The sequence below is a fragment of the Chiloscyllium plagiosum genome, chromosome 4, assembly GCF_004010195.1.
Source record: "Chiloscyllium plagiosum isolate BGI_BamShark_2017 chromosome 4, ASM401019v2, whole genome shotgun sequence".
In the NCBI taxonomy this organism is placed as follows: domain Eukaryota; kingdom Metazoa; phylum Chordata; class Chondrichthyes; order Orectolobiformes; family Hemiscylliidae; genus Chiloscyllium; species Chiloscyllium plagiosum.
In genome coordinates this window covers 31405987-31423469 of record NC_057713.1, presented here as the reverse complement: position 1 = coordinate 31423469, position 17483 = coordinate 31405987, and the positions used below count along the sequence as shown (strand labels likewise).

At 43.4% G+C, this 17483-nt stretch overlaps 1 long non-coding RNA gene and 1 other non-coding gene across 2 annotated transcripts in view; both read right to left on the bottom strand.

Moving 5' to 3' along the window:
- The window catches only part of LOC122549543, a 20365-nt gene extending 8815 nt beyond the window's left edge, over positions 1-11550 (bottom strand). Inside the window, exons 1-2 of the long non-coding RNA XR_006311566.1 lie at positions 11393-11550; positions 3683-3897 (exon numbers count right to left, since the gene is read on the bottom strand). This is a non-coding gene — a long non-coding RNA (uncharacterized LOC122549543). The remainder of the gene's footprint in view (positions 1-3682; positions 3898-11392) is intronic.
- Positions 7095-7168, bottom strand: trnan-guu. The gene has a single exon. It is a non-coding gene; the product is annotated as a tRNA-Asn (tRNA).
- Positions 11551-17483: the final 5933 nt, after the last annotated feature.

Below are 17483 nucleotides of genomic sequence, written 5' to 3'. Positions count from 1 at the left end.
CGAGACTCCCGATCCGGCTTGCATAGGATACTATCTGTCCCCCTAATTATAGAATCTCCTATAACCACTACTTGTCTATTAGCTCTCCCCTCTTGAATGGCCTTCTGCACCATGTTGCCTTGGTCAGTTGGCTCATCCTGTCCAGAGCCGTTTTCCTCATCCGAACAGGGAGCAAGAATCTCGTAGCTGTTGGACAAGGTCAAGGGCTGAGGCTCCTCCACTCCTGAACTCCGGTTCCTCCTACCTGCCTCACTTACAGTCACATTCTGATGTCCCCGATCACTAACTGGATGTGAATTACTTAATCTCCCAGGTGTGACTGCCTCCTGAAACAAAGCATCCAGGTAACTCTCCCCCTCCCGGATGTGCCGCAGTGTTTGAAGCTCAGATTCCAGATCATCAACTCTGATCCAGAGTTCTTCCAGCAACCAACACTTGCTGCAGATGTGGTCACTGCCGTTCACAATGGGGTCAGCCAGCTCCCACATCATACAGCAACAGCACATCACCTGCCCAGCCACCTGCCCAGCCATCTCTACAAGTCATCGCTCTCCAACAGGAGAGCAGCCCTATGGTCTGGTAGGACTACAGTAACTTTACCTTTATTTTACAACCTGCAGTGATGCAGGAATTCTGGCAATATAATAAACATGAAAATCCTGTCTGTGCTTTCACAGTGAGGTATCCATAATGGGGGTACTCATAACAACATTAGTTTGTAAGCTTCCCTAATTATATCTGCACATTAAACCACTATTAAACATTTTATGGTTTATATGAGATTTAAAAGCATGCTTTAACTATTGTTGTTTTTCAGAGTGAGCAGTGGTTAAACATTTCCTTCTGCCAATGTACATTTTGTTCATGCAGCATATGCGGAAATGTTTCAACGAATTTTGTCTTGTTGGACACAGTTGGATTACATTACAGCCAAAAGTGACAGAGTTCAGCATTTAATTTGTTTTGGAGATTCACAATCCAAAAAACATTGGATCATTTTTCTGTCATGACAGCAGACTGATCAATTGCTGATATCACCTACTGTCTTCTCATTCTGAGAGGTGATATAGGAGGCCTCCAGTAAAATGCTACCGAATGATGAACAAGCACTTTCCAATAAAAGAATACTTTTCATCAACAATGTTTCCAGTGGATAACTGCATTTTGCATTTAAGGTACCAGGTTTCTATTGATGACTCACTGAATAAATGGACCACTTGGTGTTCTTCCTGCAACTTTTCCCTTGTGACAGAACCGGAGAAAACTTTTGAAAACAGACCATTCCCAATGGCTAATCAGCCTGATGATAACACAGCAGAAGGGGCCAAATACTTGGAACACACAACACTGTAACTTTCCAAACTCTAATGGCACAAACAAAATAAACAAGGCATAGATACAGAGCTACACACTAAAACCACACCACTACTTGGAAGGCAATACACAGAATTGTCAAAGCCATTACTTAAAGATTGTTATGGAATAATAAGTCTATTAATACATCGCATGTTTACAATACTGAGTACAGCACACACAATTAATGAAATTTATATCAACAGTTTACAGAATAATTACCATGAAGGAAGCATGGAAATTGGTGGCAGAGGTCTTACTAATGTTGTGCACAGATGGAAGTTTATTGGCAACATCCATGATTACCAATATAATTTATGTTGTAGAGCTACATCCAGGAAGCAAATATGACAGCACTTGAAAACAAGACATAAGATTAACCCATATTTAAGATTAATGTTGTTTCTGCACTATATTGCTTGTGAACAAAATGTCTCTTGCTGATTGGAATATTATCTTCCAAGCAGAGCTTACAGTTTAAACTTGTAAGAAAGTAATATTTTTGGGGGAACATATTACAAACTGGTCCTGCTTCAGAAGCAATCCTAAAACCATAGCACCAAAGCACAATTCTGGAGATCTGAAATTACACAGATGCAAGCATCACACAAACCTCATGCCTCCTGCTACTTAGCATGTTTGTAGTATACTGTCAGCACCAGCCATGCTACTCAAAATCATAGTCACCCAATAAAGATAGGCTGCACTAATTAAAGTCAACTTACACCCCTTCAAGAGGTGATACATTTTTGAAACAGCAAGAGCTAGAAGTCATTCTACAACTGATTCTGACTTAGGAAATGTGAAAGAATTGGACAAAATGAGACAGAGAGCAGGTAGTTCAAGGTTTTTCAGTGCTGCACTGAAGGCCTTAGTTGAGAAGGTGCAGAGGAAGAAAATGTACTCGCCTGCTAAGGTACTAATTGATTGTCCAGACAAATTCTCAAAGACATTCAAAGTGCTCAAAGCTAGAAACAAGCCCTGCAAACCTGGATATGGTTCCTCAAAAAGATCAGTTCATTCACAAGTGGTGCCACACTCGCTTGGGAGAATACACTAATATCAGAGATCCACTGCTCCCCAAGCTACCACAAATACGAATATTTACTTAAACTATCTAAAATGCCCAACTTATCTAACTTTCAGATTCAGATTAGAAGAAATACACACTGGGGTTTTGTCATTAACAATAAAATAATCATTTATTGGAAAAAAGCTGGTTAAAGGTCCTTGTGACAAGGTCATAATGTCCCTACTTTTGAGGGAGCCCCAGGTTCAAATTTCATCTGTCCTGAATCTTTGGGAAAATGTATCTGGATAAGTGTGTTAAAAATAACTATAAACAAATGGTTACAGAAAAATGAAAACAAAGTTGGTAATTTGTGACAATCCCACTTAAAACTCTTTTAAATTTCCACAGATACATACACACACATGCACACAAAGTAAAGGAAAAAAACAGACAAAACACAAATATCATGAATAAAGGAAAGGAGAAAGGGAAACACAGTTCTGTATCACCAATCTGGATCACAAGACTGGGTGGGTTGATCTCATAATCCTTTCAATTCTTCAAACTGTGGCGTTTTTCTTTTCTTCTTTTTCCTTTTTCTTTTTTATATTTTTCCCCCACACTACTGCCTAACAGTGGTAGTGCTTATTTTTCCCCACCACTCATTTTGTGTATGTGTCAAACTGAGGTGTTATCTGCAAAATGATAGCCAGTCTTTGATTTACTGGTTGATTGGTTGGATTTGAGTTTTGCAACAGAGGTGGAAATGTATTAATGAGTGCACGGGACTTAAACACTGTTCAGTATACAATATGACAATACTCAATCAATAGATAATGAATCATCAGTGAACACTAGTTGCCAAGTAAAAATAGCATACGCCACATTCATTAACACATTTCCATCTCTCTTACAAAACAAAGTGACATTCAAACAAGTGCAGTAGACCTAGCCTCTGGGGTTTAGAGATAGTTTCTTATCTTTACTCTCTTTGGAGGAGATTGTGCTCATTATCATTGGTGTCTTTGTTGCTGAGGCCATAGCCAGTGGTAGGCCTGAAGGTCTGAAACATTAATGGTCTCCTCATAACATATGCTTTTTCTCACATCGCACTTCCCCTCATTCTACAATCTTTGATTTAAAATCTGATCAAGGTGTAAATGTGAATCTCTTACTTTCCACCCTCCATTCATTGTAACTGTATTACTCTGCTTTTGGCCATTCAGATATCCAAAGAATTGTAACATGTACATGTGGTGACAAAAAGCAATGGGTGAAAATTATAAGAAGAATATAAAATCACAACTTTGTACTCACAATCACCAGCTCATAATTCAGATGTTCAATTGAAGGCAGGATTTGCATGTGGTTATTCACTGGACATGAGAGGCTTGCAAGGAAAGCAGGGAGCAAAGCTAGCATGGGGCAGCCAGGACATGGAGAACTGGCAGCACAGATGTAAATTTTCCAGGGAGCAAAGTCTCAGACAATTTCTGTTGCAGAGCACTCAGAGGGTACTTCAACAAAGTAGGCTATGGAAGAAGGCAGAAAGGACAATAAGATGCTCTGTCTACTGGGAGACCTGTCAGAAATGCAATCACAACATCAAGGAGCATATGGAGACCTGCCAGTTACTTTGTGCAGGGTTTTGTTCAGTGCTTGAGCCTATCCTTTCCAGTATGCAACAGCTTGGGAACACTTTGAGCACACTTGCAGATCCAATCACCAACACTATGTCTCAACTTGCATTGCAGCACAAGCAGAGGTCCTCCAATGAGGGTGTTGAGGGCACGCTGCAGTTGAGCAATCTATCCTCCAGCAGACTGCTAAGATTGCTGAGGTGCTGCTCCTGGTAATGGCGGCTCCTTGGACCATGAACATCCTAATCTCTTCCAGGTGACAGCATGCATCTTCTTATCATGGTCATTCTGCCAATGCCTTTACTTAAGCTGATCAGCCAGTCAGTCCTGACTCAAGCAGGGCCTTCCAAGCCCTGAATTTATCTGTAGTCTCCTCCACAGAAAGTTAGCTGCCTTTTACATGTCCAACAGCTGTAACTGGGGTGAAAATATTTAAGAGCATTAGGAGAGGCAAAATAATGCATGAGGGTAATTAATTGAATTAATTGCTAATTGAATTGTTTATACAATATGATTAGATTAGATTAGATTAGATTCCCTACAGTGTGGAAACAGGCCCTTTGGCCCAACAAGTCCACACCGACCCTCCGAAGAGTAACCCACCCAGACCCATTTCCCCCTGACTAATGTACCTAACAGTATGGGCAATTTAGCATGATCAATTCACCTGACCTGCACATCCTTGGATTGTGGGAGGAAACCGGAGTACCTGGAGGAAACCCACATAGACACTGTGAGAATGTGCAAACTCCACACAGACAGTCGCCCGAGGCTGGAATAGAACCTGGGACCCTGGTGCTGTGAGGCAGCAGTGCTAACCACTGACCACAATATGTTTGACAATGATTTCTAAATTTGGTTTGGAATGTTTTTGTCCTGGTTTTCATACTTTTACATTGTGACCAAGTGGATACTTTGGTTGCTCGTAATTGATTAATGCAACATATTATTTTATTGGTGTTGGGAGAATTGGAATTGGATTTGCTGGGATCACAGTTAGGTGTTACTTACAGACCTTACCATCTCCCTTCCATTTCCTCTTCTATTCCTCAGCTATACTTGCCATACAACTGGTGGCTCTCATGTTATTGGGATGTGCAGTATACAACACCCCATTACAAATCATGAAACTCATTTTTGGGACTTCCAAGATACCCAGAGAACATAATAAATGGATGCTACATATAACAAAAAGTAACGTTGCGATATGTCGCAGTGTAAATGCACATAAATATGTTAAGTTGAGTGTAATAAATCCTAAGGTGTCATTTAGTATTGCATGGTCTAAACCAACTCTCAAATTAATGGAGTGGGCAAAATATATTATTTTAATAAAATGTCATTTTCAAGGTTTTAAAAAATTTGTTCGTGAGATGTTGGCATCATCAAAAAGACTAGTATTAATTAATTACACATCCAGGATAGAAAATTAGTGGACAGACAGGAAGCAGAGAGTTGGAATAAACAGGTCCTTTTCAGAGCGTCAGGCAGTGGCCACAGTGTTCAGTGCTGGGTCCCCAGCTGTTCACAATATACATTAATAAGTTGGACAAAGGAATTGAATGCAATCTCTCCAAATTTGCAGATGACAAGAAGCTGAGTGGCAGTGTATGCTGTGAAGAAGGTGCCAAGAGGCTGCAGGGTGACTTGGACAGGCTGGTTGAGTGGACAATTATTTGGCAAATGCGACATAAATGTGGATAAATGTGAGGTTATCCACTTTGATTGCAAAAACAGGGAGGCAGATTCTTATCTGAATGGTGGCAGTTTGGGAAAAAGTGAGATGCAATAAGACCTAGGTGTCATAGTGGAATAGTCACTGAAGATTGGCATGCAGGTGCAGCAAGCAGTGAAGAAAGGTAACGGTATGCTCTCTTTCACAGCGAGACAATTTAAGTACCGGAGTAAAGGTGTCTTGCTGCAGTTATACAGGGCCTGGGTGAGGCCACACTTTAGTATTATGTGCAGGTTTGATCTCTCTGAGGATGGATATTTTTGTTATTGGAGGGAGTGCAGCTAAGGTTCATTAGACTGATTCCCAGGATGGCAGTACTGACATATAAGGAAAGACTGGATTAACTGGGCTTGTACTCACTGAAATTTGGAAGAATGAGGGGGGATCTCATAGACACATATAAAATCCTGATGGGACTGGACAGGCTGGATGGGGGAAGAATTTTCCCAATGTTGAGGAAGTCCAGAAATAAGGGTCACAGTCTAAGAATAAGAGGTAAACTATTCAGAACTGAGATAAGGAAGAATTTCTTCACTCAGAGAGTTGTGAACCTGTGGAATTCTGTCCCACAGGAAGCTGTTGGGGCCAGTTCATTAGATATGTTCAAGAGGGAACTGGACATGGCCCTTGTAGCTAAAGGGATCAAAGGGTTTGGAGAGAAAGCTGAAATGGGATACTCAGATTACACAGCCAGCCATGATTATGTTAAATGGTGGTGCAGGCTCGAGGGGATGAATGAACCAATTCTGCACCTATTTTCTATGTTTCTATGTTTCGGCCTTGGAGAAGGTGGAAATGAGTTGCTGCCTTGAACTGCTGGAGTTTTTGGGGGGTAGGCACATGCTCAGTGCTGTTAGGAATAACATTGTAGGATTTTGACCCAGTATTTTTACAGCCTTTAGATTAGATTAGATTAGATTAGATTACTTACAGTGTGGAAACAGGCCCTTCGGCCCAACAAGTCCACACCGACCCACTGAAGGGTAACCCACCCATACCCCTACATTTACCCCTTACCTAACACTACGGGCAATTTAGCATGGCCAATTCACCTGACCTGCACATCTTTTGGAGTGTGGGAGGAAACCGGAGCACCCGGAGGAAACCCACGCAGACATGGGGAGAACGTGCAAACTCCACACAGTCAGTCGCCTGAGGCAGGAATTGAACCCGGGTCTCTGGCGCTGTGAGGCAGCAGTGCTAACCGCTGTGCCACCGTGCCGCCCACAAAACACGACCCGGATGAGATTCAAACCCACAACCTTTGAATAGAGATGTAGAAGTCCAACACGCTTTCCATTGCGCCACAGAGCCACGCCTAAGAAAGCGGTCAAAGCGAGAACAACAAGCACTCCGTCTCTGGGTGGTCTCGAACCACCAACCTTTCGATTAACAGCCGAACCCGCTGACCAATTGCGCCACAAAGACAGACCCAATAGAGAAACTCCTGCCGTGACTCCTTCCACAATACTATCATAAAATGAGAAGTATTTGTATTTCATACGAAAATATCTCAAAGTGCATTTATCCTTAGAAGTAAAGTGACACCTTGAACAATGGATGATTAGAGTCATAGCATCATAGAGATGTACAGCACAGAAACACACTCTTCGGTCCCACTCATCCATGCTGATGAGATATCCCAACCCAATCTAGTTCCAAATGCCAGCACCCACCCATATCCCTCCAAACACTTCCAGTTCATATACCCATCCAAATGACTTTTAAATGTTGCAATTGTAACAGCCTCCACCACGTCCTCTGGCAGCTCATTCTATACACATACCACCCTCTGCATGAAAAAGTTGCCCCTTAGGTCTCTTTTATATCTTTCCCCTCTCACCCTAAACTGATGCCCTCATGTCTGGACTTCCCCACCCCAGGGAAAAGACTTTGTCTATTTATCTTATCCATGCCCCTCATGATTTTTTAAATCTCTATAAGGTCACTCCTCAGCCTCTGAGTCTCCAGGGAAAACAACCCCAGACTGTTCAGCCTCTCCCGAAAACTCAAATCCTCCAACTCTGGCAACATCCCTGTAAGTCTTTTCTGAACCCTTTCATTTTTCACAACATCCTTCTGATAGGAAGGAGACCAGAACTGCATGCAATATTCCAAAAGTGGCCTAACAAATGTCCTGTACAGACACAACATGACCTCCCAACTCCTGTACTCAATACTCTGACCAATAAAGGAAAGCATACCAAATGCCTTCACTATCCTATCTACCTGCAATTTCATTTTCAAGGTGCTATGAACCTGCATTCCAAGGTCTCTTTGTTCAGCAACACTCCCTAGGACCTTGCCATTAAGTTTATAAGTCATGCTAAGACTTGCTTTTCCAAAATTCAGCACCTCGCATTTATCTAAATTAAACACCATCTGCCACTCCTCAGCCCATTGGCCTATCTGATCAGGATCCTGTTGTAATCTGAAGTAACCTTCTTTGCAGTCCACTACACCTCCAATTTGGTGTCATCTGCAAACTTACTAACTATATCTCTTATGCTCATTTATATAAATGATGAAAAGTAGTGGACCCAGCACCGATCCTTGTGGCTCTCCACTGGTCACAGGCCTCCAGTCTGAAAAACAACACTGCAGCACTACCCTCTGTCTTCTACCTTGAGCCAGTTCTGCATCCAACTGGCTAGTTCTTTCTGTATTCCATAATATTTAACCTTGCTAACCATTCGCCCATGGGGAATCTTGTTGAACACCTTACTGAAGTACATATAGATCACGTCTAACACACTGCCCTCATCAATCCTCTTTGTTACATCTTCAAAAAACTCAATCAAGTTTGTGAGACATGATTTCCCACACACAAAGCCGTGTTGACTTTCCCTAATCAGTCCCTGCCTTTCCACATGCATGTACATCCTGTCCCTCAAGATTACCTCTAACAAATGTCAGGCTCACCAATCTATAGTTCCCGGCTTGTCCTTACCACCCTTCTTAAACAGTGGCACCAAGTTAGACCCTCCAGCTTCCAGCACCTCACCTGTGACTATTGGTGATACAAATATCTCAGCAAGGGGCCCAGCAATCACTTCCCTATCTTCCCACAGAGTTCTAGGGTACACCTGATCAGGTCCTGAGGATTTAACCACTTTTATGCTTTTAAGACATCCAGCACTTCCTTCTCTTTAATATGGACATTTTTCAAGACGTCACCATCTATTTCCCTATATTCTATATCTTCCATGTCTTTTTCCACAATAAAGACTGATGCAAAATACTCGTTTAGTATCTCCACCATCTCCTGCAGCTCCACACAAAGGCCGCCTTGCTGATCTTTGAGGAGGCAATGAGATCTGTAGAAGCTGAAGATCAGAGTTGAGAGTTTGTTGCTGGAAAAGCACAGCAGGTCAGACAGCATCCGAGGAGCAGGAAAATCGACGTTTCTCTCCGTAGTTGCCCTTTTGTCATTAATATATATAAAAACCTTTTGCATTCTCCTTAACTCTATTTGCCAAAGCTATGTCATGTCCCCTTTTTGCCCTCCTGATTTCTCTCTTAAGTATACTCCTACAGCCTTTGTACTCTTCTACAGCCTTTATACACTCCTGTCTATACCTGATATATGCTTCCTTCTTTTTCTTAACTAAACCCTCAATTTCTTTAGTCATCCAGCATTCCCTATACGTACCAGTCTTCCCATTTCACCCTGACAGGAATATACTTTCTCTGGATTCTTGATATCTCATTTCTGAAGGTTTCCCATTTTCCAGCCGTCCCTTTACCTGCGAACATCTGCCCACAATCAGCTTTTGTAAGTTCTTGCCTAATATCATCAACATTGGCCTTTCTCCAATTTAGAACTTCAACTTTTAGATCTGGTCTATTCTTTTCCATCACTATTTTAAATCTAATAGAATTATGGTCGCTGGCCCCAAAGTGCACCCCCATTGACACCTCAGTCACCTGCCCTGCCTTATTTCCCAAGAATAGGTCAAGTTTTGCACCTTCTCTAGTAGGTACATCCACATACTGAATCAGAAAATTGTCTTGTACGCTCTTAAAAAATTCCTCTCCATCTAAACCCTTAACACTATGGCAGTCCCAATCTATGTTTAGAAAGTTAAAATCCCCTACCATAACCACCCTATTACTCTTACAGATAACTGAGATCTCCTTACAAATTTGTTTCTCAATTTCCCGCTGACTATTAGGGGATCTATAATACGATCTCAGTAAGGTGATCATCTCTTTCTTATTTCTCAGTTCCACCAAAATAACTTCCCTCTATGTATTTCAGAAAACAAATCTTCCAGCTCAGCAAACAAACCTACATCCAGACCCTCAACCTGAGCTACAAATCTTCTCAAAACTCGGGGACAGGTGCTGCTTGAAGGATTGGGTTCATAAAACTTTTAGGGGTTTGTGTGATCCCTCAGTACCTCAACATTGCCTTAAGCATGGACATTTTGTTCGGCAAGGATCAGTTTGGGTCAAACAGCCTGTCTTCATGCTGTCGTACACCATGACTCTATGACTCTAAGACATCCCTAACTCAAAATTTCTATGCATTGCTAATTGAGTAGTCATGAAATTCTTCACGTTAACCCCCCAGAAATGTATGTCTTATGCAATAATCTATTAAGTCAAATTGTCATTCTGGATATTGAGTACATGAACATTGAGCACATGAAATATAAATACAGATTCTGCCTGCCCTCTCGAGTATTCCAGCATGCAGTGTTTTTGTTACAAACTTATTTAAACTTGAACTCATATTTATTAATTTTGTTGGCTTATTGAAAGGGTTATTTCTGTGACACACTCATTCTTATCTGAATCTCACCCGCATCTGATTTTAATTTTATAACCAGACCCTTTGAGTTGATCCATTATCAGAATGGAACATTTTGCGAATGTGATCTGGTATTGATTTGTCAAGTTGGAGCTCTTGAACTGTGGCTGGGAAGTTATTTAAATAAATCATAGCACAAAAAAATCTTACAGAGGAGGCCAATTGATGCTGCAGATAATATTGTATTCTTGACAAGTGGCCATTTCAAGTGTGAATATTTAAATGGGAAGACTATTCAGCCCACAGCAACATGGCATTAGACATTAGATACTCTTTCTATCTCTCTGCTTGCCTCAATATTTGAAACCTATATGAACGCTCTGTCTCAAAGAAACAAGCCAGGGGTGGGAGGAGATAGTAAATGCACCCAATAACTTATCTGTTTCCTTCCCACTCCACTCTTACCTACAACAATTTTGAATTTCAGACAAAAAGACATTTATCCCAGACTGATAGACAGTATGATGTGGGAGTTTGGATCATTCCATGGGAAATGCTTTCCATTATGTCCTTGTAAGGTATCAACTCACATCTCACAGTTTGCACAACACTGGCAGCTATTCAATCTTGAGGACTAGTGATCCAAACATATTACACAGCACACAGTTAAATCACTCCTATAGGAAAAGATGATGCATAACTAAAGGCTTATCTGTGGGTCCTAGCCCCCATGGAGACAGTGGAGATCATTATGTGAATGGCCTTTCTCAGGTCTGTGGCCATAGTAGCGTTGGCTGTGTTTAAGTCACATGTATATTCATGCCTCACCACTCCCACCACCCCAACCCACCCCACTCCCCCCCCCCACCCCCATCCCATTCTCATATAGCACTTACCTTTACCTCATAATCTCTTCTGACTTTCAAGTTTTTGATGGCATAAGAGCACATCCTTCCTTCTCCTGTCACCACATTTGTTTCTCCATTCTCCCTCTCAGATACTCAAGAACTACAAGCTGACCAGACATTAGAGAATGACCAAACTGACAGTGATGTTGAAGATACACAATCATATGTTTTTCCATTCACAGCCCAGCCCATGTAATGACACTGCTCTTTGCTGACGTGAGAGCATTGAAGCAGGACCTACACAGGGTGAGATACTTGACATAGAGGCATGCTGCCAGGGCATTTAATTACGATAACACTGTTGTCAGTGCATCAGAGGATGATATTTCTTTATATTCATCCACAGGCTGTGGGTGAGGGCTGGCTCAGCCAGCATTTTTTGCCGATCCCGAAGATCAGGACAACTGTTTCATTTCCTGTAGGACATTTGTGAATCAGATTGGTTTTCCCTGACAATGGTCAACAGTTTCATGGTCATCATTAGACTCTTAATTCCAGACTTTTATTTTAAACTGAGCTTTCACTTATTGGATTCAAATACAGGTTCCCAGAACATCACTTGTGTCTCTCGGTAACTCATGTAGCAATAATACCATGCAGCTGTTATCTCCCCTAATTGAACAAGTTCTACTGCAAAGGGTTGAGACAAGGACTTTGATATGCCAGGTAAAAACAAGGACTGCAGATGCTGGAAATCAGATTCTAGATTAGAGTGGTACTAGAAAAGCATAGCAGTTCAGGCAGCATCCGAGGAGCAGGAAAATTGACGTTTTGGGCAAAAGCCCTTCATCAGGAATAGAGGCAGGGAGCCCCCAGGCTGGAGAGATAAATGGGGGTGTGGGGCTGGGGAGAAGGTAGCAAAGAGTACAATGGATGAATGGGGGTGGGGATGGAGGTGATAGGTCAGAGAGGAGGGTGGAGTGTGTCCTCCTTCTTTAAAGATCGCAATTTCCCTTCTCACGTGTGGGCGATGCCCTCCAACAGATCTCATCCACATCCTGCACCTCAGCCCTCAGACCCCACCCCTCCAACCAAAACAAGGACAGAACCCCCTGGTTCTCACTTTCCACCTTACCAACCTTCGCATTATCCATATCATCCGACGACATTTCCGCCACCTCCAAACAGACCCCACCACCAGAGATATATTTCCCTCCCCACTCCTTTCCGCTTTCCACAAAGACCGTTCCCTTCTGGTCAGGTCCACGCCCCCCAACAAACTACCCTCCCTTCCTGGCACCCTTTCCTGCCACCGCAGGAATTGCAAAACCTGCGCCCACACCTCCTCCCTCTTCACCATCCAAGGCCCTAAAGGAGCCTTCCACATCCATCAAAGTTTCACCTGCATATCCACCAATGTCATTTATTGTATCCATAGCTCCCGATGCAGTCTCCTCTACATTGGGGAGACTGATCGACTCCTCACAGAGCGCTTCAGGGAACATCTCTCGGACACCCGCACCAATCAACCGCACCACCCCGTGGCCCAACATTTCAACTCCCCCTCCCACTCTGCTGAGGACATGGAGGTCCTGGGCCTCCTTCACCGCCGCTCCCTCACCACCAGACGCCTGGAGGAATAATTTAAGGTCAGGGTGGAATGTGTTGATGAAGTTGATGAATTGCTCAACCTCCTCGCGGGAGCACGAGGTGGCACAAATGCAGTCATCAATGTAGCGGAGGAAGAGGTGGGGAGTGGTGCGTACGGAAGATGGACTGTTGTATATAGCCAACAAAGAGACAGGCATAACTGGGGCCAATTCGGGTGCCCATGGCTACCCCTTTGGTCTGGAGGAGGTGGGAGGATTTGAAGGAGAAATTGTTAAGGGTGAGGACAGGTTCAGCCAAACGAATGAGAGTGTTGGTGGAAGGGTACTGCTGGGGACGTCGGGAGAGGAAGAAATGGAAGGCTTGGAGGCCCTGGTCATGGTGGATGGAGGTGTAGAGGGATTGGATATCCATGGTGAAGATGAGACTTTGGGGGGCTGGGGAAATGGAACTCTTGGAGGAGGTGGAGGGCAAGGGTGGTGTCATGAACGTATGTGGGGAGTTCCTGGACTAGGAGGGATAGGACAGTGTCGAGATAGGTAGAGATGAGTTCAGTGGGGCAGGAGCATGCTGAGACAATGGGTCGGCCAGGGTCGTCAGGCTTGTGGATCTTGGGAAGGAGGTAGAACCGGGCAGTGCGGGGTTCCTGGGTTATGAGGTTGGAAGCTGTGGATGGGAGATCTCCTGAGATGATGAGGTTCTGTATGGTCTGGGAGATGATGGTATGGTGATGGGGGGTGGGGTCATGGTCGAGGGGGCGATAGGAGGAGGTGTCTTCGAGTTGGCATCTGGCTTCAGCGATGTAGAGGTCAGTGCGCCAGATTACCACTGCACCCCTTTTATCCGCTGGTTTGATGGTGAGGTCGGGATTGGAGCAGAGGGAGTCGAGGGCAGTGCGTTGTGAGGGTGAGAGATTGGAGTGGGGGAGGGGGGTAGACAGGTTGAGGCGGTTAATGTCCCGACAGCAGTTGGAAATGAAGAGGTTGAGGGCGGGTAATAGGCCAGCCCAGCCAGGTCAGGCAGCATCCAAGGAACAGGAGAGTCGATGTTTTGATATGTCAGGCAACAGAACTCTGGAATGAAATGGTGGATGAATTGGGAAGTCTGTCAGAAAATCTGCATTCGAGAGGCAGAATTTAATCTCAGTGATGTGGGTGTCACTGACAGACCCAGAATTGGTAGCATTGCCATTTGGGGTGGAAGTTGCCAGGTGAATACAGTTATGGAAAAGTTGATAGAAGCATAGCACCCAACCAATGGAGTTCTCGGGTCAAGCAGAAAAGTAGGTGAAAGTGAGGACTGCAGATGCTGGAGATCAGAATCAAAGAGTGTGGTGCTAGAAAAGCACAGCAGGTCAGGCAGCATCCATGGAACAGGAGAGTCGATGTTTTGAGCGTAAGCCCTTCATCAGAAATAAGGCCTCATTCCTGATGAAGGGCTTATGCTTGAAACATCGATTCTCGTGCTCCTCAGCTGCTGCCTGACTGGCTGTGCTTTTCCAGCTCCACACTCTTTGCCTCTAGCAGGAAAGTGCTGAGCACAGCATCAGCTGAGGCGAAAGCAGGAGCAGGCATGACTTTTAACCAGCTGTCAGACCATATTTCAGTTTGAATGAGTCTCTTGGATCGGTAGTGGCTCTTCAAGAGTTTTCTTCATCTGCCTTGCCCCCGAAAAATCATGAATGACCAGCACTGACCTCCCCAGCTCCCCACTGTATGACTGAAGCACTGACAAAGGTACACTCCAGAAACTGAGTCGCAGCATGTCACGAAGCAGACAGGATAACAGCAATGCTTCCCTGCAAGTTCTCCTCCAGCCTATGGTAAAAAAGTTGAAAGAATTTGTTCCTACAGACAGGAAACCTCCAGTCTGGATAGAAATAGCAACAACAGTCAGCAGTCATGATGTCCAGTGCTGCAGATAATTCACCTTCTGAATCTGCCCACGAGCTACAAGACACTAATCAGGAGTGTGAGAGGAGACTCCCCACTTGCTTGGATGAGTGCAGCTCCAATGACACTCAAGAAGCTTGACACCATTCAGGACAAAGCAGTCCATTTGATTAACACCAGATCCACAACCTTCAACATTTACTCCCTTCTCCACTATATCTTGAGGTTGCAATGTGTCCCATTCACAAGCTATTCTTCATCAACCAAACTTGACCCCACTAGCATCCAGTAGGACAAGAACAGCAGATACATGGGAACACCACCACCTGCAAGATCCGCTCCAAGTGACTCTCAAACTTGGAAATACATCACTGTTCCTCCAATGTCGCCTGATCAAAATCCTGGAAGTCCCTCACTAATAGCCCTATAGGTATCCCTACACCCAAGGACTGCAATCGTCCAAGTAGACAGTTCACCATCATCTTATCCAGGGCAATTAGGGATGGACAACAAATGCTCGCCTGGCCAGTGATGCCTAAATCTCACAAACAAATACATGTAATAAAAGTGAGTCAATTATCTCCTTTGCACCACTAGGGATTAGGAATATGACTAAATGTTATGACGGTAACATGAGATGGGTCTCAGCATTAGGAAGCATTGTCCAGGTAGGCAAAGGAATTGTATACCCCTGCTCTAGACACCTCTCCAAGAACATCTACTTTTGGGTGATAGGCACATGCCCATCAATGCCAGAGTTCTCCAGATCCTCGAGAGTGGATATTTGAATGAGACAACCAACAGTCCCCTTCTGATTGGAGAATAGGCCGGGGGGGGGGGGGGGGGGGGGGCAAGAGAATATGGTGAGGCAGATAAGGTAAAGTAAAGTCACCATAATCCCAGAGGGTCTCTCTATGATTAGAGAGACACAACTGGTGTTAGCCCAAGGGTCACCATTCCTCAGGTGAGGGGCAAGGTTGAGAGGCACAACCTGTAATAGTAAGCTCAGCTGGCAGAGGAATTGAATCTATACTGTTGGCATCACTCTGCATCACAAACCCGCTCTACAACCAACTGAACTAACCAAACCCCATGAGAGAGGAGTGTAGAGTGAAAAGACTGTGGAGGCCTCAAAAATGGTTTCTATTCCTGCACAGAAAAGTACCATGCATCAAACATGATACCTGCCCATTCAGAGCAATTTCTAGTTTCGGTGGTAAAACAGGTAGAAGGTCTCTTATCAGAGCTCCCCAAAGAAGTAGTGGCTGTCTGTGTTCACTGATCAAGCAGCTCGATGTGAATATCTCTTTGGAAAAATGATCTCAATGAACCTGTCCCTAAGAGCTGCACTGATGTGTTAGCCAACATTATAAGCTCAGGTTCTTGGATTTCATTCAAATCCATAGACTCTTAATTTGGAGGAAACATTATTTTTACTTCAGTCACACAACACAAGTTCCAGTTCCAGATAGTTTAAGTTTGATTCCAGTATCCAGAAGATGCACGTTTTAAAACATAATCGGGTGGACTTCATGTTGGGTTCATTTTGAACTTTTCAGTCTTTTGTCTGAATTACAATAAACCAATATGAAACATATTTCAAACAGTCATTACAAATAAGCCCAAATTTGAATTTGCACTTATTTTTGCAGTTACAAATCAAGAAGACTGACCTTTACAGTACAAGTGAGTTACAGCTCAAAGATAAAAAACAGATGAGCTTTCTCAGCAATAGAGAGGGGAGTAGAGACAGCCAACTGTTAAACTTTTCCCCAATATGTGTGTGGGAGATCAGACCACTGAATATATCTTCAAAATACAGCTGTTTCCCGTTAATACTTGGAATAAAGGTTCAGTTTCACTGTGAGTGACAAGAATAGATTTTGCCTTTCACCTCAAGCATGATTTCCCAGTTGATGGCCGCACTTGCAAAGATTTTGGTGCTCGAGGTGATGTTTTCTATCCAAAACTGCATGCATACAACCAATGTAATCTTGTTATTGGAATAAAGCATTCTTTTCCCAGGTATTAGGCTCGACTTATGCTTCTGATATTTCACTTCCAATTTTGATTGCACTAGTTGGAGCTAACCCTCGTGTCAATTACCTCCGGCTAAAAGGTAAGAACTTACCATACTTGCCATTGTTTTGTCACTGTGCTCTCCAACCTCACTCAAACACAACTTGTGTCTCCAAGTACCCTCTCACAACCTCCAGCTCCAAGGCAGTAAGTTGAATTCTTGTGTACTAATTTTTGTTTCCTGTTTACCTGTGAAATTAGTGTGTGGTAAGACATTTTGGAAAGAAAGTTAATCTGTCTTAGCAATTGACACCAGGAGTCTTTCAAAATTGCCCACAGGAGCTTTGTGACATTTTCTTGTGGATTCAAATGTTACCAAAACTAACAATCTGTGGGGGAATATTTTTCACTTGCCAGGATGAATGCAGCTCTAGCAACATCAGAGAAGCTTGACTCAATCTAAGAAAAAGCCCATATGATTGGCATCCCATCTACCACATTCAATCCTCCACATAAGTGATAAGATCCATTTCAGCAGCATATGAAGTCTGCTTAATCAGCACGTTCCATGCCTGAGACATCTATCATCTAGAAGGATCAGGTAACAGATGCTTGGAAAT